The sequence below is a fragment of the Alexandromys fortis genome, unplaced genomic scaffold, assembly GCF_014885135.2.
Source record: "Alexandromys fortis isolate MF-2015 unplaced genomic scaffold, M_Fortis_MF-2015_v1.1 scaffold_58, whole genome shotgun sequence".
Taxonomy (NCBI): Eukaryota; Metazoa; Chordata; class Mammalia; order Rodentia; family Cricetidae; genus Alexandromys; species Alexandromys fortis.
Window position 1 is genome coordinate 1,910,432 of NW_026067940.1, and position 22,191 is coordinate 1,932,622.

Below are 22,191 nucleotides of genomic sequence, written 5' to 3' on the forward strand. Positions count from 1 at the left end.
TGATGGGATTAAAGGCTTTCTCCGCCATGTCTGGCTGACTAGACTTTTGAAAAGATTGGTATTTGCATTCTAACAATTGTCCTGTATGAGTCTCTGGCTCTGAAACTTCTCTGAAGGACGGACAGAGACTCTTCTCTTGGTAGTGGTTGGAGGATCACATTGGGTGCTGTGTGCCAGCATGTATAACTGTTGTCTTAAACGGATCTATGACATGCCTGGAAGTGTAGTGCAGTGGTTGGCAGGAGTCCTGGGTTCAAACCCCAGCGCCGCAGAGAATTATGAACGGCGGCACACTCCTGAGATCCACACACGTAGGGGATGGAGACAGAGGATCAGAAGTTCAACGGCTCACCCCACAGAGTGAATGTGATGTTCCCGGAGACCATGTCTCCCTCCAGATCTTATCCCCACATAACGAGAGGACTCGAGCTGAAAACAAAAAGTCTGCCCTGCATTCAAGTGACGTCATTGTTTGGAGGGCCTGACACAGGGAGCTGCCTTGCTTCCCAGTTTCCTGGGGAGTGTTTTACACTCATGACTTCAGGGACACACAATTCCCATGTTTCTGTGTATAACAGGCATCTAATGTTGATCTGAATAATTGATTAGTCCGCCCAGGCATTTGTCATTAGTTGTCATCTTCTCCACACAACCCCTCAAAACCCTGCCTGCGTGCCTAAAAAGGCCCCTTTTTAAATTATTCATGGATTATGTTTTGCTTTTAAAAATTAGATTATCGCAGTACTAGTGATTGAACCCAGGGCTTCATATATGCAAGGTAAACTCTCCACAATACTAGTTAGTTTTATTTTTAGCCTTAATTTTTTGAAATTATACTTCTTTATATATATATGTGTGTGTTTATAGTTTATATATATATATATATTTTACACACACGTAAAGCTCATGCTATGGTAGGCACCTGGAGGTCAGAGCCCCCCCCCCCCCCATGCAGGCCCCAGGGATAACACTCAGGTTGTCAGTTTAATGACACTTACCTTTATGCAGTGAGCTAGCTCACCATCTCTATATTGATGTTTTTGTTTTTCCAAGACAGAGTGACTCCATGTAGCCTTGGCTAACCTGAAACTCACTCTGTAGGCCAGGCTAACCTTGAACTCAAAGATCTGCCTGCCTCTGTCTTCTGAGTGTTGGGATTAAAGGAGTTCACTCAGCTCCTTTAGTGGGTTTTTAATCTTAAAAGACCTGGCACACTGCCTGAGAGCCATTTTTTATTTATTGTCGGACTGGGATGACCCTTCTAACATATTCTTGCAAAGATTAAACCCATACCATTTACCTCTGAGGATTTTAGTCCGGAAGATTTTGGAATTTTGGAATACTGATTTTTAAAATAACATTTTCACTTTAAGACAAGAGCTCTCAATTTTTGTACCAGTTCAGCTTATTAGAACTTGGATGTCTTTTTTTTTTAATTAGCAATAATCGTGCCTCCTTGACTATGGTACTGCGACTGTGCAAAGCTTAGAGTGCAGATTTCTAATAGATTATATGAGCCAATATTAGTTCGAATAATTCACAATTTGTTTCAACCTCTGTGTCATTTTGGAAACAATTGCACCTTTTGGTTGATTTACCTATAAATACAGTATGGATAAAGTAAAAAAAGACATTCATAGTTCAACTTAATTTATTTTTGAAATTCAAATCAATTCATTTTATTCTGAAAAAATCAACTGCAGTTCTCACTTGTTATCCAGGTGACTCTCCTTTTGATACAAAAACTCCCTGTAGCCCTGGCTGTCCTAGAGCTCACTATGTAGACCAGGCTGGCCTCAAATCAGAGAAAGATCCACCTGTCTCTGCCTTCCAAGTGCTGGGATTAAAAGGATAATTCTAAGTACATCGTTCATTTGAGGTTCCCCATGTTCCCGACCACCTTGAAGTAATCTGTAAATTAAACATTGAAGTGTCCACGGACTTTTCACCGATTCAAATGATAAAATAAAAATTCTTCGTGCATCTTGAGGATTCCAATGGCATTTAATTGTTGCTAGATCGGGAGAGACAGGGCCATGGGTCACACAGCAGCAATGAGTACATATTTCCTTCTGTGCCATAGTCTAGTAACCATAGGATTGGCAGATGCTCGTTTTTCATTTGTTGTTGATAATCTGTTTTGTTTTGGGGTCTCATAATCCAAGCTGGCCTCAGACTGGCTACATATCCAAGGCTGGCCTTGCGTGCCCAATCTTTCAGCGTCTACCTTCCAAATGATGGAGTTACAGCCATGCATAACTGTATCTGCTGTGGCCATTTATTCTTTGGGTCCCATTTTTCATTTAATAAAGATCAAGCATCATATGTATCCAGGTAATGTTTTTGAGCTTGGAAACTAATTGCACATGAAAAGCCTAGACCCAATACTTTGAAGAAGAAGCACTTTTAATCTCTATCAGCGACTGTACGTCTTTCAGATAACGGCTCTAATGGATTGAACCCTTTTCTAAGATAGCAACCAGGCTAACCAGGGGGTTCAGATAGGGGGTGTGTCTGCTTCCTCTGCTGATCCTTATGACAACACACCGTGATGTTTGAGGAGTTGAAGCTTTTCCTGCCTATGCTCAGGGTTTTTTGTTTTAATTAGTTAGTGTTCTATTCTTGTTTGGTTGATGTGTGTTTGCTTGTTCCTGAAGGTCACAGTCAGGAAAAAATAATGTTTCAAAGGGAAATAAATTTTCATTTGTGCATATGTGCACCTATGTGTGTGCACATGCATACATGTGTGTGTCTGCATGGTATGCGTGTGTACACACGTATGCATGTGTGTGCCCTCAAGTGCACATACATGTCTATACATGTGTGATGTGGATTTGAAGGACAGGACTGGTTCCCAGAGTTGGCTTGCTCCTACCTTGTTGAGACAGGCTTACTCTTGTTAGCTAGCTGATCCATCTTGCTCTAGAATGCTGGGATTGCGGATGTCTACAATGCATCCAGCTCCTTTTCTTTGCAATGTTATTTTAAATGCTGGCTGTAGGGATCACACTCAAGATGTCACACCTTCAAGGCAATCATTTTATTCACTGAGCCATTTCATGTAGCCTCCTTTTTAAAAAAAAAAAAAGCGATAGACATCTCATTTATTTTGTTTTTTTGGAACACACAGGTTTTCTCTGTGTAGCTTTGGCTATCCTGGGACTCAGAGGTCACCTGTGTCGCCTGCCTTTGCCTCAAGAGTGCCGAGACTAAAAGTGTGCACCACCACGCTCAGCTATGAATACCCAATTTATAACTTCAAGGGAACTTAGGACAAAATGATAGAAATATGAGAGGAGACAGTGGAGGTAGTTTTAATTTTCCCTTTTCTTACTGTGTTTCTTCATTGTGCATGTGTGCGTGTCTGTGGGCACTTACACCATGGTGTACATACTAAGATGCTATGAGTTTAGTGTTGTCCTTGGGGATAAGCACCTCGCCGCACGGAGCCCCCTTCACAAAGTATCTAAAAGTGATAGACTCTAAGAATATTTCCCCATTACCTAAGCTTTCATAGAAAACTCTGTCTTGTGTAATCCCCAGAATTGTCTGTTTATCAGATAGCGAGTTATATTATGCAAGTTTATTGACAGGGCACGCATTTCTTTATAGTAACCTCTCTAATTAATCTAGTTGATAACACCAGAGCAATAAACATCTTCAGTGTGTAAACCATGCAGTTCTGGGCAGAGTGCGCCCTAACTAGAGCTGCGAGATAGAAGAAGAAACCAAGTTCGCTTACACTGGAGGACCAGGTTTCCCGGCACGAAATAGCCATGCGGCTGAATGTCTGGTAATCAATCTTGATGAAAGTTCCATCGGAGGGCTCCTTCAGAGAGGTCTCCAGGAGGACTCCAGATAGTGTCCCCAGTCCATTTGAAATGCCTCTGCTTAGGAAGAGGTATCCATGGGTGTGGGAGTGGCCCCCCCCATCCTTTCTAGCTGCAGGTTATTAACTCAGCTGTTTGCAGGTTGTTTCTTGAGCTGTAAAACATGCTGTTAACCTCTTTCCAGAGATCCTACTGAGGATTAAATGACTTAACGCAAATCAAGTTCCTGGTAGATAGTATGTATTCAAGCAACGTCAATGTTATCCAAGCCTGAAAGGCCCCTGTGCGTTTGATCTGCTCAAAGAATGCTTAATGTTGGCTCAAGGCACTGGGTAAGGCTGATTCTCTTCTGCTATAGCAGAGGGCTCCTGGTTTGGAAACTGCATGCATGTAAAGTCAAAATCCCATCCATACATGACATTTGTTTGTGTGCACGCTTTAGCAGAATTCTGAGACACTGTGCGTGGGTGACTGGCTTGTTCCTCTTGGGTCTGATGTAAGGTAAGCTAGTCACCTCTGACAGGGAAGTGGCGAAGGGAGTTTTTTACTTAGGAGCAGTGTGGCTATATGCCTACCTATCCAGCGGTGTGGGGGGGGGGGGGACTAAACCCTGCTTGGAAGTGGGGGAGAAAAAAGAGCCTCCGGAGCACAATAGGATTCGTTTATTGTTAGGAGCCGTTTAGCCTTTCTTTTATTAGTATGCCAAACAAGTCTTATTTATGCCAAATAATTAAGTCTATTATTAATGGAAAGGTATGAGGGCGGGGAGAGAATGAGTTCCGGAAACTTTTTTAGAACTGAAAAGCTCACTAATTACCTTACAATATGGCAAGTGGATTCAATAATAGACGTCCCGTAAAGAGGGTCACATCTCAGCAAACTTCAGTCTTTTATTTATTTATTTATTTATTTATTTATTTATTTATTTATTTATTTATTTTTTGTAACCCTGACCTAGGTTAAAATCAGGGACATACAAACAAAGAAAATTTTTAATCTCTGAGGTAGCCAGAGGGGCTTTATTGAGTGGCGTCTGTCTCTTATCTCCCGCTGTAGGCTTTGCATTTGTTGGCTAGGACCTCCGTTAGCTGTCCAGCATCTCTGTGTTCCCGTACTCCACGTATTTGCTCTGTTTTTGTGGTTTGTTCATACCGTTCGCAAAGTTCCATTGCATGTACAAAAAAACATCAAACACCCCAGCTAGGCAACGCACCGGCCGTGTCTTCCAGCCCTTTGTTCCCCCAGACCAAAGCTCTTGGGTCAACTGAAATGGAGCATCAGAGCTGTTCCACCTCCTAGACTCTAGGCCAGGCCAACGTTGCCAACATTTCCTTTTCCCCAAGCTCACGCATCGGTGTCCCCAACCTTCCTCATCGCCTTTTGTCCCGCAACCCAAGCACCGTTTTGAACCTAGTTGTCTCTAGAACTCATTTTTGATGATATGAAAATGATCGAGATGGATTTAAAATGAATAGGGATCCTCAAACCTTTTGATATCAGGGCGTCTGGCATTCTTGAAAACACCTATTCGATGGGTCTAGGGATGGAAATCATGTCTCCCATGTTCCATGTACTTGCTGTACAACCAAACTCCACCACACAGCTGTGTCAGTTGTGACTATCGAAATTAATGTATTAAGAGCTAAAACCAGAGAATCCCCAAAGCAAACATTCTGTTTGCCACATTCTGATGATGTCATTACGTCCGCAGCCTCCAGGTACTCTTGAGAGGCGGAGGGTCAGGCGAATTGAGGGCAAATGACATCTTGGTATAACTGAGAAAACAAGAGGTTTTAACTTCTTGTGCTCTCCGACCGTATTTAGAAAGCTGCTGTCTTAAATATTACCTGTCACTCTTGACAGCTACTCTTTCCTGTGGGCTGAAGAGAAAGTTTGATACCAACCGAATATAAACTCCCAATAGAAATTTATTTCCAGTTTAGGTTTTCTTTTTTGTAGAGCTGGGATGTCCAAACTAGCTTTTTTTTTTTGCAATAATTTTTTAAATTATTTATTTATTTAAGATTTCTGTCTCTTCCCCACCGCTGCCTCCCATTTCCCTCCCCCTCTCCCAAGAAAGTCCCCCTCCCTCATCAGCCCAAAGAGCAATCAGGGTTCCCTGTCCTGTGGGAAGTCCAAGGACCACCCACGTCCATTCCTGCACTAGCTTTATACCCAGTTTGCATTTACTGTTTTAAGATGGCATTTTGTACCAGGTGGTGGTGTTGCTCGCCTTTAATTCCAGCACTAGGGAGGCAGAGACAGGCAGATCCCTGTGACTTGGAGGCCAGCCTGGTCTGCAGAGGGAGTTCCAGGACAGGCTCCAAAGCTACAGAAAAACCTTGCCTGGAAAAACCAAAGAAAAAGACTCTAATAGTGGCTGTTATTTGTTGAGCCCAAGGTTTGTCTCAAGCGCTCTTTGCACTTTGGCTCAATCAGCCTTCACAAGAACGTGGGGGGGAGGGGCAATGCATCAGTATTGCTTAGAACTTTCCAGAAGTGCGAATAAACAAAGGCTCAGTTGGTTGACCTGTGCTGTCTGCCCAGCTTCACCCGATTCTCTTAGCTCCCCAAGGAGCCTGGGTTTGTATCCACTGTTTGATCCCATAGTAGTCACCCCGCTGTCGGAGCAAATGAGCTCCATCTGCTTTCCTGCACCTCAGATGGCAGTGTAGGAACACAGCAGCGTGTTAGACGATGCTCACACGATCACACATCTAGGTCTGTTGCAGCTTCCTACAGATACTTACTCAAACTGTGGTGCAGCATCTGCCAGCACTGTGGGCTGAGAGTTCCACTGAGTCACCTTGAGGTCTCAAGATGGACTGTAGGTGTATTAGGCTCTGAAAACACAGATTTTTGTTTGTTTGTTTTTCAAGGCAAAGTTTCTTTGTGTAACCTTGGCTGCCCTCGAACTCTGTGGACCAGTTTGGCCTCAAACTCAGAGATCCGCCTGCCTCTGCCTTCTGAGTGCTGGGACTAAAAGCACGTGCCACCACTGCCCGACTAACAAGCATAAAGGTTTTTTTTAATTGTTTTTATTGAGTTATATATTTTTCTCTGCTCCCCTCCCATCTTCCTCCCCCTCCCCTACTACTCTTTCCCATGGTCCCCTATGATCCCAATTTACTCAGGAGATCTTGTCTTTTTCTACCTCCCATGTAGATTAAATCCATGTATGTCTCTCTTAGGGTCCTCTTTGTTGTTTAAGTTCTCTGAGATTGTGAATTGTTGGCTGGTTTTTCTTTGCTTTGTGTCTAAAAGCCACTTATGCATGAGTACATACGCTATTTGTCTTTCTGGATCTGGGTTACTTCACTCAAAATGATGTTTTCTAGATCCATCCATTTGCCCTCAGTTTTCAAGACGTCATTTTTTTCTGCTGTGTAGTACTCCATTGTATAAATGTACCACGTTTTCATTATCCATTCTTCAGTTGAGGGACATTTAGATTGTTTCCAGGTTCTTCGTAGAATCATCAAGTTTTAAGAGAAAATAAAGTCGAGCAGGACTTTTCCTGCCAAGAATATATAGTACTTATAATAACAGAATGAAAAAAACACACTCTTAAAGTAACTTTGTTTATGACATCATAATTACAAACATATTCTTCATGGCCTCCTCATTTGTAAAGACAGGATATATTTTCTGTAGTCCTCTTTGAGGTCAGCCTGCAGTGTGCTTTATTAAAAGCAGGCAAACACTGAAGGTCCCCGTGCAAGATTGTGGTCTGTGGGAGAGTCTAATTTGTACTCGGGAGCAAAGGTCATGTGGAAGAGCTCATCAATGCACTCACTCCAGGATGAGATCAATCTCCATACTTCACCATATTGATCCGAGGGCTCCTTGGTACTCCCCTCCTTGAACTGCGTGGATGGCGTGTGAATGGAGACGGATAGCTCTTCGCCTGAAGATTCTATCAGGAAGGATGCTCTCCCCCTCATTTAGGCAGCCCGTCTGTCTCCTAGCATTAGGATCTTCTCCTTGTTCAGGAAGAACTTGGGTTGAGCAGAAAATGGGTTGCCTTTCTACTGTGGATAGATTTCTTATTTCTGAAAAATGTCTATGAAATGCCACTTTCAGTGGCAAATATGCCAGGCAACCTTAGTCCTTTGTCATCAGAACTTTGAGAAAAGAGTACTGAGTACTCATTTAGGGAAGCTGTGCGGCTGGGGAAAGGACAGGAAGGGTTATACTAAACTCAGATCACTGTTTAAGATGCCAAGTCCTGGAAAGGCAAAGGGTCCCACTGAGGAGGACACAGTTTGTTCCTTAGCCAGACTCTGCCTAAGTTCCTCTGAGCCACTGGAATGATATGAAGATGTCTGTGGTCCTTGATCTGAGTAGCCAGGTTTGGGCTGCTGCTGACAAATGTACCAACAGGCCAGGCTCAACTGGTGTAGAAAAATGCTGTCTTGGTGCAGCTGGCCTTGGGCTGGGAGCATGGTTACTCTCTCCTGTGATGGAGCCATGATTGTTACTGGATATCATGTAGGAAAAGGTCTGGAATCATCATAAAGACTTTAAGATACTTTTTGGCCAGGAAGAGTAACAATCGACCATAATTGCAAGTACTGCGTGCTGGATCTAGAGACCCTTTGCTTTCTAAATTGTATGTGGTGGCCCCGTTACAAAGATGATCTCTCACAGACGGCTATTAAGAGCTTCTGATCATGTGATACGTGTTTGTTACTCCAGTGTTCAAAACCCTACCTATTCCATGAGGCTGTTTCACCCTTTTGTACAAGAGAGAATTTATGAGCAGCTGTATGAAAATTTGGGGTGAGGCAAGGGAGGTGCGTTTTGCCCACGGTAGACAAGTACCCTAGCACTGAGGGACATCCCCAGCCCTTGGTGTGGGAAAACAGGACTGCATGACGATGGCTGTGTCATGGTTGTCTTCCCCATAGGTGTATGTCTATCTGTCCCGTGCAAAAGCCCTTGTCTAGTTAGTTATTCGGCTTCATAACTTGACTGAATTACCTTCTTGTGTATCATAAATCAGCTAGCACATTCCGGCTAAGCAGCCTGCCAGCTCCCTCTCGAGATTCACTGAAGAGCATAGCACGGATGAACAGGCACGTGCCCGAGAAGCCCCTGGGGACCACACAGCTCTGTCCCTGAAGAACACTAGCCCTCCAGTAACTGTGTATGGACATGGAAATCGTAAACAATTTTTTCCTATTAATAGCATACCTGTTTTCGTGGAGCCGTACGTCAAGCAGATTTCTACTGTATGAAACCCAGAGGGAGGGATACCGTTCTCTCCGTCCTCTTTGTTTGAGACGAAGCAAGGACTCGATCCCTAACCATTCCTATGAGAAAGCCATTTTTTATTACAATCAGTATTTCTCTCCTTTTTACATGGGAATAAGTGGGACTCCTTGTACTCTATTCAGCTACCGATACAGTGACCAGTGTATTTGCTATGCGTAAATTATTAGATCTTGCTGGGTTCTCTTTCTTCACTGCATTCAATGGCAAGCACAGTAATTGTAGATTTTATTCTATCATCTATCTATCTATCTATCTATCTATCTATCTATCTATCTATCTATCTATCTATCTATCTATAGTTTTTCTTGAGACAGGATTTCTCCCTGTCTCTCCTGGAACTTACCCTGCAGACCAGGCTGGCCTGTTACTCAAAGAGATCCACCTGCCTCTGCATTCCGAGTGTTGGGGACTTAAGGCGTGTATGTTTTAGACTTTTACTAAAGAGTGAGTAAAGAATGCCTGGACATATGAACAATGAAAGGAACTGGCTTGGGTTGAGCTACAAGATCCTTCTTTGCCTCGTGGGGACATGCCCAAGTTGGCACACCTCTGTCTCATGGATGGGTTTGTACTGGATGAGTGTTTGAGAAGGGAGCAGACGGCATATAGATTGCAGATTCTTTTTTAAATTATTTAAGTTCTTTTTACATGTTTATTGACTTGTTTGGGGAGGGATCATGTACCTTCCACAGCTCTTGTGTGGAGGTCAGAGGACAGTACGAAGGAACTGGCTCTCTTCTTCCCCTGTGTGAGTTTGGGGGTTGAACTGAGGTCATCATCTGGGTTGGCAGTGAGTACTTTTACTCCTTTACTCATTTCCTGGTTCAGCTTCTTTTTCCCAGTGGTTCTCAATCTTCCTAATGCTGTGACTCTTAATTACAGTTCCACATGCTGTAGTGACCCCCAATCTTTAAATTATACTGTTTATGAATCATAATGTAAATATCTGATATATAAGAAGTCTGATATGCAACCCCTGGGGGCTGCAACCCACAGGATGAGAACCACTCACTTTAGATGTAATTGAAACAATATGAAAATAGAGATTATGGTAAATGTGCTCTTAGGCATACTTTCTTCACACACAAGTACAGAAGAGCTAGGCATCGTTCTAAAGTTGCTTCCTTTAATGTGTAGGATTTGGCTTTTACTGGCAAAGTAAGAAACTGATTGAGACGTGTGTTTGGTGAATTCATGATAACAGTAACTAGATAAAAGGTCTAGGCTCTTTAGTGGAGGTTTAGGGTCTATACGCCGCTATGCCGAGTATGTGCAGCTAAAAGGACACTGGCTTTGGATGTAGCCACTAGAAGTCCACTCATATATAGGTGTTCTGCAGTTGAGAGGTTTGGTCCTTACAGTGAAGACTCCCTAGGGGACTGTCTTAGTCACTGTTCCATTGCTCTGAAGAGATGCCATGGCCAAGGGGTCTTATAAAAGAGAGCATTTAACTGGAGACCGGCTTACAGCCTCAGGTTTAGTCTGTTATCGTCCTAGGAGGGAGCACGGGGTCATGCATGGCACTGGAGCAGTAGCTGAGTGTGAGATCCTGAGCAGAAAGAAAAAGGGAAAGGAGAAGAAAGGGCAGAGAGCAAGAATGAGCGTGCACCTGGGCCTGGCATGGACTTTTAAAAACTTCACACACCACCCCCAGTAATACTTTCTCCAGCAAGGTCACACCTACTAACCGTTCTAATCCTCCCAAGTAGCTTCCGGCACTTGGTAAGCATCTGATAGGAGCTTATAGGGGTCTTTCTTACTCAAGGTACCACAGGGACCAAGAAGCAAGGAGCCTCGCTGAAGCCATGGGACAGGGCTAAAGGTGGTTTCACATGGTAGACCATCAAGGCCCACGAGGGCCGGGTGCTTCTTATGGGTTGCTGGTGGAGCGCCGCCCTTTCCTGTGCTGGTCTCGTAAGCTACTAGTAAAAACACACCAGGGTCAAATTAAGTTCTTACTTGTCTAAGAATCAAGACAAGAATCAAGTAACTCTTTGTTACTTAATCACATACTGAAGTTTGGGATGTTCAGCAACAGACGGCATGACCCTTTATCTCTGGCAGATTCTGTCATTCCAAGGAAAACTCCCTTCTTCCTTCAGAGCATAAAGCCAGACCCCCCACCCCCCACCCCGTGGGATTAAGCAGACACCAGCCCTCCACCCTCAGCTGCCTTCATGGTCTTCCCCAGGCCAAGAGAGCTTGCAAAGTTCTGTTATTTGGTGTCTGTTTTTGCAACTTTCCAAAGGTCTTTATTTTCCACGTCATAAACGTCTTTTCATTTGAAATGGAGAAATCCTATCACTGTGAACCTCTAGGAGGTAACTTGGGATGATGTCAGCCTTCTATTACTGACAAAGTGCTTGATGTAATGTGCTTATTAAGAAGAACCATTTATTTTGACTCACGTGTCAGAGGTTAGAATTGTGGCCAAGCCTATTGACTTTTGGACCTTTGGTAAGGTGATGGTACGTAGAGCTATTGGAGTCTGTTTATCCACGATGATGGGACCGCATGTGAACAGCCCATTCAAGGGGTATTGGCCTCCCTCCATTAGGTCCCGTCCCGCAAAGGTCCTATCATTAACCGGTGTCGCCATCAGCTGTGAACCAGACCTTTATCCCAGGAATCTCTGGGGAACAAGTAAGACCCAAACTATAGCCATTTGTAAGTTTTAAGACTAAAAACAAGAAGGTTGTTCATTTCTCTGACTAGTGTAGTTAAATTGCCCTCCAGTGGGATTCCTGGACTCCTCTGCCCTTTCTTGTACCTGTAGTCAATGTACTGAAATTATAGCCCACCCATCCTGAATTTCTTCTTCTGCAAAATGAAGTCATTGAACCAAAGGTAGTTACCGGGACATTTCTGCCTTGAGCAAGTAAATACTAGTTAAGTATAACTAGTATAAACTGTAAGCGCAGGACTAGGACCAGGGTGTGACCCGGCACAGATTTTGAGACAACATTCAACCTGAGTGGTAAGTGTTGGGGAACGTCATTCTTACTGCCAGTGACAGGTCATTTTCGTGGGGACTGTTTGGCATTAGTGCGTGATAGAGCACTGGAATAAAACTTTCCAGACATGCACTGTTTTTTTAGTGAATAAAAATTGTTTGGTTGACCTAGAAATGACCTTTCTGCACCTTTAGATCAGACTTCCAACCAGGAGCTCTCAGCCCGTGCCCGGCTCTTTTGTGATGACCCTCATCCCTGGTCAGAGCAAACGGACATTTGACATTGTGGTGACCTGAAAGAGGCATTTAAATAACACGAAGGGACAAGTTCATCCTGTTGTGTACTCCCGGGGAACCCAAAAGAAAAATTCTCCTAGGAATTTTTGTGCCTGCCCAGAGAATTCCCATCACCGAATCTTCCCTAGGGACTGTGGCTTCATTTCTGTCCTAATTTTAGTTGTTTGGCAAGAGATATTTAGGCCACTGGAGTGGTGGTTTTTTTTTTTTTTTTCCTCTTCTTTTTGGCTAACTGCCTGATTGAAGCAGCCAGCCAAAAGGGACCAAGGACACATAAGCCTCTAAACATTTTTTTTTAAAGACCGAAATGCATTCCAGAAAGGACAATTGTTAGTGACTATAGAGGGTGCAGAGGATGCTCTGTAGACTATCGCCCAGCTTGTCTCTTCCTCCCCCACCCTGTCATCTCAGGGCCTCAGTTGCATTTCTCTATTTCACAAAGAATGGAGCAGCCAGAACCTTCTGCCATTCATGCCTTAATCCAAGATGCTCGGCGATGGCCTTGTCACATCCCTGGTGGCATGCTTGTTGAAGGTGATGACTGGAAGGGAGAACTGCAGATAAAACTTCACTACCTGATTATGAAGATGTCACCACGTCACAAATCCTTTCTTGACTTCATAGAAAGCCAACAGCAAATGCACCGTCTTCTTGGCATTTCTGTTGCTGTGATATAACACCATGGCCAATAGCAGCCATTTCTAGGGAAGACTGTTTCAAAGCAGACTTGGTGATATCTGGTACTCTGGCACTTACATTATTTCTGGCCCTCATTCCAAGATGTTCCCTGAGCCATAAATGCAGGCTAGATGATACTGGTTTGTCTGTTGGGACTATGTTCCCCACGATCCGTTGATCTCTGCATTGTGTTCAGTTTTGTTTTGGAACAGTGACAATATAAACGGACCTGCTAATATGGAAGAGGGAAAGTTTCACAGGATCCCATACCTAGACAAAGAACTAGAGGCCACTAATGACGCTTGAAGAATTAGCCTCTCCTAGGGGTGAGCCCTTGGGTTGGTTATTCAGTACATAGTGCTCAGCCATGAAGCCATATCCACAAACCACAAACTGGATCATCGTCTTTCAGCATTTGGTCCATCGTGTAGGGAAGCCAGGGCAGGAACTCAAGGCAGCACCCCTGGAGGCAGGAACTGAAGCAGAGGCTATGGAGGTGTGCTCCTACCAGCCTGCTTCTCATGGCTTTCTCAGCCTGCCTTCTTACAGCACCCAAGACACTGTAGTGCCCACAGTGAGCTGGGCTCTCTCCCAAGAAAATGTACCACAGGCTTGCTCACAGGTTAGTCTAGTAGGTACATTTTCTCAGCCGAGACTCCTTTTCTCCCAAAGGGCTCTAGCTTGTATCAAATTGACATAAAACCTAACAGCAAGTCTCCTTCAAGGGGATTTTCTGCTTGCATATCATCTTCCAGATCAAACAGGTGAAGACATAGGAGATTTCAGAACTGAAGAATAGGAAAATAGGTAGTAGCCACCAGCGAACACCACTGTGCCCAAGAAAGAAAAGGCTCTACAAAGCATTTGACATCCGTCTACTGTACCCATCACCTGAACTTCTTTCCTTGTCTTTCGCTTAGCATCTCAATTCTTTTTCTTTCGTTCATTGACTTAGATGGCCCTGTTTCTGTGCTGTGTTTGTCCCTGATTTACATGCCTCTCATTTGAGGGAGACATCGACAAAGCACAGCTAGAGTTCAGCTCTGTTGAGTTCTTTGTCAGAAGTCGCAGCCCTAACCATAGCTCCTTGGCCATGGAATCATGCTATTTTGTGCTCTGGCCTCGAACTCACAAAGGTCCTCCTGCCTCTGACTCCCGAGTGCTGGGATTAAAAGCGTGCGCCACCACCACCCAGCTATAAATTCTTGACATAAGAACCTGGTCACGGAAGCTGGTGGTGTTAGTGTACTCCTTTAATCCCAGCACTGGGGAGGCAGAAACAGGTAGATCTCTATGAATTTGAGGCCAGCCTGAGCTAGTTCCAGGATAGGCTCCAAAAGCTACAGAGAAACCCTATCATGAAAAAACCAAAAGGAAAAAAAAGAAAAAAGAAAACCCAATCACTGAGGTTGGGCCTTTAATTCCTTTAATTCCAGCGCATGGGAGGCAGAGGCAGAGCTGGTCTATAAATGAAGTTCCAGGACAACCAGGGCTACACAGATTAACCAACCCTCTTGGTGGTGGCAGTGGCGGTGGTGGAAGCTGTAGACCAAACTGGGTCATGTATTTATGAAGTCTTCAAGGTGCCCAGAATATGCTGCTTAGTTTTATTACTGATTAGGAATGTACTTATAATCTGCCATGATAGTGGTTTTAGTTCCTATCTTTTTAAAAATATTTCTATGCATGTTTTGTCTGTATGTATGTCTTCATACCAGAAGAGGAATTGGATCGTACACAACTGTAGACAGCTGCGAGCTACTGATGGGTACTGGGAATTGAACCCTGGACCTCTGGAAGAGCAGTTGGTATTCTCAACCACTGAGCCATCTCTCCAGCCCCATTAGTCCCTAATTTTTAAAAATTCTTAATATCAGGTCCATTGAACAGTGGTTCTCAACCTGTGGGTCGTGACCACTGTGGGGGATGTGTATCAGATATTTACCCTGCGGTCCATAACAGTAGCAGAATTACAGTTATGAAGTAGCATCAAAATTATTTTGTGGCTGGTGGTCACCACAGCCTGAGGAACTTGATTAAAGGGTCACAGCATTAGGAAGAATAAGAACCACTGCCATAAGTTCAGGGACTTGGCAGAAAATGGAATTTTAAGAGAGTGTGTGTGTCTGTCTGTGTCTGTATACACACACAAGTGAGGGTTTTATGCATTATTAAAGGATTCATTTTTAAAATTTTATGTGCGTTGGTGTTTTGCCTGCATGTCTGTCTGTGCTAAGGGTGTCATATCCTCTGGAACTGGAATTCCAGGCAGTTTTTATCTGTCCTTGTGGGTACATGGATTTGAACTGTGTCCTCTGGAAGAGCAGAGTGCCCTTAACTGCTGAGCCATGTCTCCAGCCCCTCCTGTGTGTCTAGTCATTTTGCGTGGATGTATACCTGTGCAGTACTTGCATGCCTGGTACCCACGAAGGCTAGCAAAGGGCACCGAAGCTCTGGAACTAGAGTTAAGGTGGTTGTGAGCCACCACGTAGGTGCTGGGAACTGAACCCAGGTCAGAGCTCTTAACCACACAGGGATCTGCTCACCGCTCACACAGAGGTTTTGAGAAAGGCTCTTCATGTATCCCAGGCAGAACTCGGGGCTGAGCCTCTGGAGAGCTGGAATTACAGGCATTCACCAAACACAACTGATTTGAATACGTGTTTCTCAATAGCGATATTCAATATTTATACACTCCGTGCAGCTTTATCCATCAAACTCTTGAGTTGTCTCTCCGGACTTCCCATTTACTCCCTGACACGAGCACAGCTTTACTGAATGCAGTGCTTCATTAACATCCCCGGGAAGCAGGCGTTAGGCAACCACAGACAGTCTGAATACTCTTCGGAGGCACAGGACTAAAGAAACGTTAACCCCCGACTTCCTTCCTGGAAGCCTGGTGAGCTTGCTGTGGGATCTTTGAGACTGCAAATGTCCGTGGCTGGACATTGACTGTGCTTCCCTGAGGGGCCCCGAGGTTCATGCAGGACTAGTAGGCCCCACCGAATGGCTCTGGATGGGGTTCGTTATTTTTTGTCCACGGACATTTTTTTATGCCATTGCCTGCAGGGCTGCTTGCTTCTCTTCTCCACTCTGGGCCCACACCGCCACAGCTTGGGCCTGCCTGAGAGGACAAGCCATCCCGAGACAGCCACACCCCTTTATTCCAGGTTATGGTGTTGCTGCGGGTTTGTGTGTGTGTCTGTGTCTGTGTCTGTTTTTGACTCTGTTCTCATGAAGGATTATTGCTCATGTTTTAGTTTTCCAAGTCTGTAGACCATCATGTTTCCGACCCCCAATTTAAGAATTTGGCAGAAACCAGCATGTATAGGTGAAGTTGTAAGGGAAGAGTGCAGGCTTGATCAAAGTGGATGGAGCTGGTGGGGGGAGGGTTTCAGAGGCAGCAGCTTTTAATGGCTTCTCAGAAACTTGTGCGCATTCTTGGGAGAGATTTATTAATATTCCTGGCCACTAAAATCATGAGCATTTCAAATCCTGGCTTTTCAGTTTAGCAGAGTTCTGTGATAAAATTGCGTAACTTTGGTGCTTGCAAAACGGTGATCAGTTTTGTTTAGCCTACCTTACCAAGTGTTGTGGGGATTAAAGGGGTTCATGGATGCAAAGCTTTGTTCTATTTGCTTATTTTTAAATGTATAAACATAGCTGGGCCTCATGACACAGATCTAGTCCCTGCTTCACTGGGAGGCTGAGGCAGGGGGATCTTACATTCACTAGGCGTACGAGCTCACAGAGTTGAGTTCAGGAATGCCAGGGAAACTTAGGGCCTGTGTCAGTCAATAAATCAAGCAGTCAGAACTAACCAACCAATCATCAATCAACAGAAATGATCGGGAATATAGCTCAATCAATAGAAAGCTTATATAGCATGCATGAGATTCTAAATACAATATCTAACCCCCCAAAAGTGTTAATGTGGTCCATAAAGTCCTTTTATAGGGAAAGCTTCCGAGATGAGAGCTTGGCACCTCGTTTCCTATTGGTTGCTCTAGCCCAGTTTGCTCCCAAGGAAATGACAGCAACCAAAGGTGGTGCTTCTGATGGAGCTGCAATGACATGGACTAGGAAGGAGGTTTACCAGAAATCCTTCTTACTGTTGCTGGACCCACATACAAGGTTCATTCTCATGAATGGAGCCGATTATCATGATCACTGGCAAGTCTTGTGAGCCGCAGGCTACTGTGGCCATCCTGGCTGTGAGATCAGGCCACACACTGATAACTGTCCAGTGTACACCTGTCCACACACTCCGGTGTGCTGAACCACCATGGAAGAGGGTCTGGGGAACACGGAAGAAGTTCAAGTCCAGACAAACAATACAAACCAGATGCTTCTAATATCCATCTCTATGATGGATTTAGTCTCTGAATCCTAGGATCTGGGGAGTTCTTGGTCTTGACCTGAATGGAAGAGGAGTGGATGAAGACATCCTCCACCCCCACCACTGTGGCTTGTGGGAATGAAAAGGAAAAGGTAGACAGTAGTTAAAGCCCTCTGCCTTTGGTTCCCCTCCTCGATTTGGTGAGTTCACCTTTATGGAAGGCTCGTCGGGGTGCCCTTTGTCACCCCATTGGAGACGTATAGAAATAGAAAGGACCAGGATAGCTTAGATCCCAGTATGTTGTTGTTTCCAGATAGGTCCTGACCAACAGCGATGCAGTTGGAAGCGTGCCGCGCTCCTCCATGCACTCTGCACAGTGCACTCTGGAGCATTGCATCAGCCGAAGACATTTCCTGGCTCTGGCTTCTCTGGTTCAGTCTTGTTTTTAGTGCTTGTTTAATTATTGTTAATGTGAAATCATTTTTTTTTCTTGGACTTTGTGGCGGTTTACGATATGGGTTTCAGATAGCCATCTGCACTTATTAGAAAGCACTAAGCTATCAATGCCTCTGCATTGCCTGAGGCAGGTTCTTATTGAAATTTGTTGAGTTGACTTTTGGATGGTTTGGGTTTTGATTTTTCTCACTGTTTTGGGATATATGTATATAAATGTCACCATAGTTGCAAAATGAAATGGCGACCCACTTCCAGAGATTGGTTTCTTTGCTTGCTTTCTGCTAGGAAGAAAAAAAAAAGTACCCGGCCATTGCTTGTAGTGATGCCGAAGAGGGTTTGAATGGTAGCGCCTGTGTGTGCACTCGCGCTCACATTTATTTATTTCTTGTGCAGGAATGATTAGTGGGTAAAGGTCGGAGGACAATTGACAGGCCTCTGCTCTCTCCTTCTGCCCCATGCGTCCCAGAGAGGGATTGAACTCAGGTCATCAGGCTTGACAGAAAGTGCTGCAACCCACTGGGCTATTTCATCAGCCCTGTTTTTTTTTTTTTTTTTTAATGTGTTTTTCTTTCCTTTCATTTAAAAACTGTATTTGGATTCAGGAGTTATTCTAACAAAGTAAGTAAGGGGAGTAGAGACTTATTAACATTCTACAAGTCCTACATGGTGGCATATGGCTTTTCTCAGGTGGCAGTGATGGGCAGATCTTTGAGTTCAAGTCCAGCCTGGTCTACACAGTGAGTTCCAGGATAGCTAGGGCTACATAGAGAGAGCCATCTCCCAAACCAAAAGTCAAGGATGGATGGATGGATGGATGGATGGATGGATGGATGGATAGGTGGGGGGTGGGCAAGTGGGCGGGCGGATAGATAGATAGATAGATAGATAGATAGATAGATAGATAGATATAAAGTTCTACAAGGTGAGTCCGTCTAGCCCACCTTTCTGTGACCCTGGAAGATCAGTAGAATGGGCCTGGGCCTTTGGGCATCTGGTTGACAGTCTGCTCTTGTCACTAGTATGTTAATTCTCTCTCAGAAGCACAGATTTTGTCTTATTCATCCTGTTCCTCACCTCATCCAACACCTGCCCCATTTTAAACACAGGTCCTGTGCAGGAAGCTGATGGTCTGAAACAAGAGTTAGGTTTATGCCTACTTACCCCCCTCTCCATTTCAGTAGAATGTCTTTCTTACTTTTTTAAAGCTCAACTACAATGACTCATGGTTTATGAAAAACCTCTGCAACTGAGAAGGGGAAAAGAAAAAGTCCCTCTCCTAACCATGAAGCTGCCAATTGATAATGGCTCCGAGAGGGTAAATTTGTTTTCTCCAGTTGATTGACACTGGGTACGTCCACCACACTCCAAGGCAGGCTCCACGTTTATTAGTAGTAAGCTAAGAGAACTCAGTGTTTTCTGTGTTTTGTTGTTATAGTTACGGTGTGGTATCTTGGCTTTTTTGGTATGGTGGGTGTGCTTTTATTCATTTATTCATAATTATTTTTAATTAAAGAGAAGGTAAAAGGTACATGAACTTGATTTGTTGGGGAGGTAGGAAGGATGTGGGAGCAGAAAGGATATGGCCAAATCTAAAAACCAAAATAAGGCAAACTCTCTGCGAGAGTGAAAGTGAATTAATATCAGTTCTTACCTGTTCAGAGTGTGTGTGTGTGTGTGTGTGTGTGTGTGTGTGTGTGTGTGTGTGTGTGTGTGTGTGTGAGACACAAACGCTTGATGACTGGAATGTGGAGTTGAGAAAGAGCCGCACATGTTCCTTCTTTAGGTTGACTGCCAGGCCCTCTCTGGGCACGGGAATGCGCACACTTCTAATGATGCCCAGGCCGGGGCGTGGGAAGCAGTGCTTCATTGCAGTGTGAGCCCCGTGTCCCTTTGCACCCTCATCTAGAATATCAGCATAGTTTCTGTGATGAGTAACTCGTTTCTGAGATAAGCCCTTACTTTTATTGCTGCCGCTAACCCAGGCTTACAGGGAGCGCTGCTCTCCACAGGTGAGACCTTTTGCTCTACAATGGGACTGATAGCTAAACTGGTCTCCTCCTAGGCTCCCCAGATGCCACCCGAAATATTACAGCATTACTGCTAGCAGACTTTTCTTATTAAAAAATAAGTTGGTTTTTCCTTCTGACTCCTTGGTACTCATCTCTTCAAAGCCCATTTTATACATAAAAATTAAATATATGCATGTATATGTGTATATTTCTATACACACAGAGATAAATATATACATATGTACACTTGTGTGTGTGTGTGTGTGTATTACAAACTGCCAGCACTTGTTATCTGGCAATAGATAAGAAGATATCGCCTTTTCCCAGCCCCTTTTATTCCTGTGTGTATGAAGGCGGTATTATCCAGAGCAGCATGAAGCTGCACTCTTACTAATTTCAAGAGGTCATAAACAAGCAGAGAATCAATTATGGAAAATAATGCAACAGAATATTGGTGTAAAACCTCTTCATGGGGTGTTCAAACAAAGGTTCAATTGCTCAGGAGGACTTTTGAAATTATCGCCAGTCTGGAAGTCCTTCCCAAGGCCAGCTTCAATTGCAGACCTGCACGCACATGTGAGAAGAAGGGACGGCCACACATGGTCACTGCATCTAACAATTGCCCTTTATCTTACAAGGGCCAGAGGAGACACTAGCTCACCCCATGGGACTGGTATCTGAAATAGAGAGGGCGAAAGTGAAGGACCGCAGAGGTGAAAATGATTCAGGCATGTGTGCCTTCGTTTAAAAAGCATCTCGTGCCTCTTAGAGGAGGGCAGGCAGATGAGCAATTAGTATTCATTGTGAATGAGGCAGGTTATAGGAGACTCTGAGTTGGATACAGAGAACAAATGATGTGACGATCAACACTGCATATAAAACAAAAGGAAAATCTACTCGAGGTAGAATTAGAGTCTTGTCATCTATTCCATCAATTTCCAAAGAGGTGGGCATGGGATGGGAGAGAACGGAGCAGATTTGAACATGCACCCTCAACCTTCTAAAGGACTAGGGAAGGTTAAGGATCTGTGCCACGGTTTCACTGTGCAGTCTGTTATGTGTCTCCTATATTATATGTGCAAAACAGGTCTTCATCAGATGAAAATGAAGGGAGTGTGTGACCCTGGAAACATGCGTCTTCATACCCACTTATCCTACTCCATCGCCATGACAGTCCCCTTTACCCTTTACTCTTTTTTTGTTTTGTTTTGTTTTTTTTTTGAGACAGGGTTTCTCTGTAGCTTTGAAGCCTGTCCTGGAACTAGCTCTTGTAGACCAGACTGGTCTCAAACTCACAGAGATCCGCCTGCCTCTGCCTCCCGAGTGCTGGGATTAAAGGTGTGCATCACCACCGCCCGGCTTCCCCTTTACTCTTTCTTCATTTAAAAGATTTATTTTTATCATTTTTAATTATGTGTATGTATGTCTGTGTGTAGACATGAATGCAGATGTGCAGAGAGGCCAGAGGAGTTAAGATCACCTGACATGGTTTCTCTGAATCCTGGAAGAGGAGTGCGGGATCTCACTGTGGAGCTCTGTCTGACCTGGAAGTCATACCATGCTGGGCTTGAGCTTGCAGATCCACCCCCCCCCCTCCGCCTTCCAAGGGATTAAAGGCGTGCTCTGTCGTAATAAATTTTCTTGCTGTATCACTAGATTCTTAAGCCAGAATCCCCATTCTGCCCATACGTGGACTTTGGAGGTCTGCCTGACCCCACCTCCTGGAAAGTTCCGTACAGTGCTATCCTGTGTGGTTATTATTGGAAAGATGATCTCAAAGTACAGTGTTTTTGGCTTCCCAGAAAAGAGTGCTAAATAAATAACCAAAGCCTCATATCACAGTTTTTAAAATGAATGGAGCCAAATTGCTATTGTAGACTGATAAATTTTAGATGAGATACTGATAGCATATGGGGGTGCAATAAAACCCCAAGGAGCAGCCTGCACTTTGCCCTGAAATCACCCTTCACATCCGACACAGAGAGAGAACTGCAGTCCCCTCTGGGTGCAATGACATGCCTGTCACTGGGTCATCAGGACACAGGGCCTCACCTGCAGTCAACCCTCGAGAGGATAAAGTACCTAGCTACTGCACCTACCTGCCCTTCCCCTCACCCTACCACACAGCATTCTGGCACAGCTTCTAAAGAAGAAAGCAGACGCTCTGGGTGTTGGGCCAAGCAAATGATTTCCATAAAGGCAGTAGGGGATCTGGTTATCCTTGTTTATCCTTTTACCCCTGAAACCCACACTTAGTCTCACCAAATAATTCACTCAAAAATAGCCACTTGGGCTTGTTTAGTAGTAAAGCATTTGCCTAGGGTCCTGGGTTCAAATCCTTGAAAACACAGT

At 44.3% G+C, this 22,191-nt stretch overlaps 1 protein-coding gene across 3 annotated transcripts in view; it reads left to right on the forward strand.

Moving 5' to 3' along the window:
• Nr5a2 (nuclear receptor subfamily 5 group A member 2) overlaps positions 1-22,191 on the forward strand; it is a 126,057-nt gene that overhangs the window by 52,444 nt on the left and 51,422 nt on the right. The window lies entirely within an intron of this gene.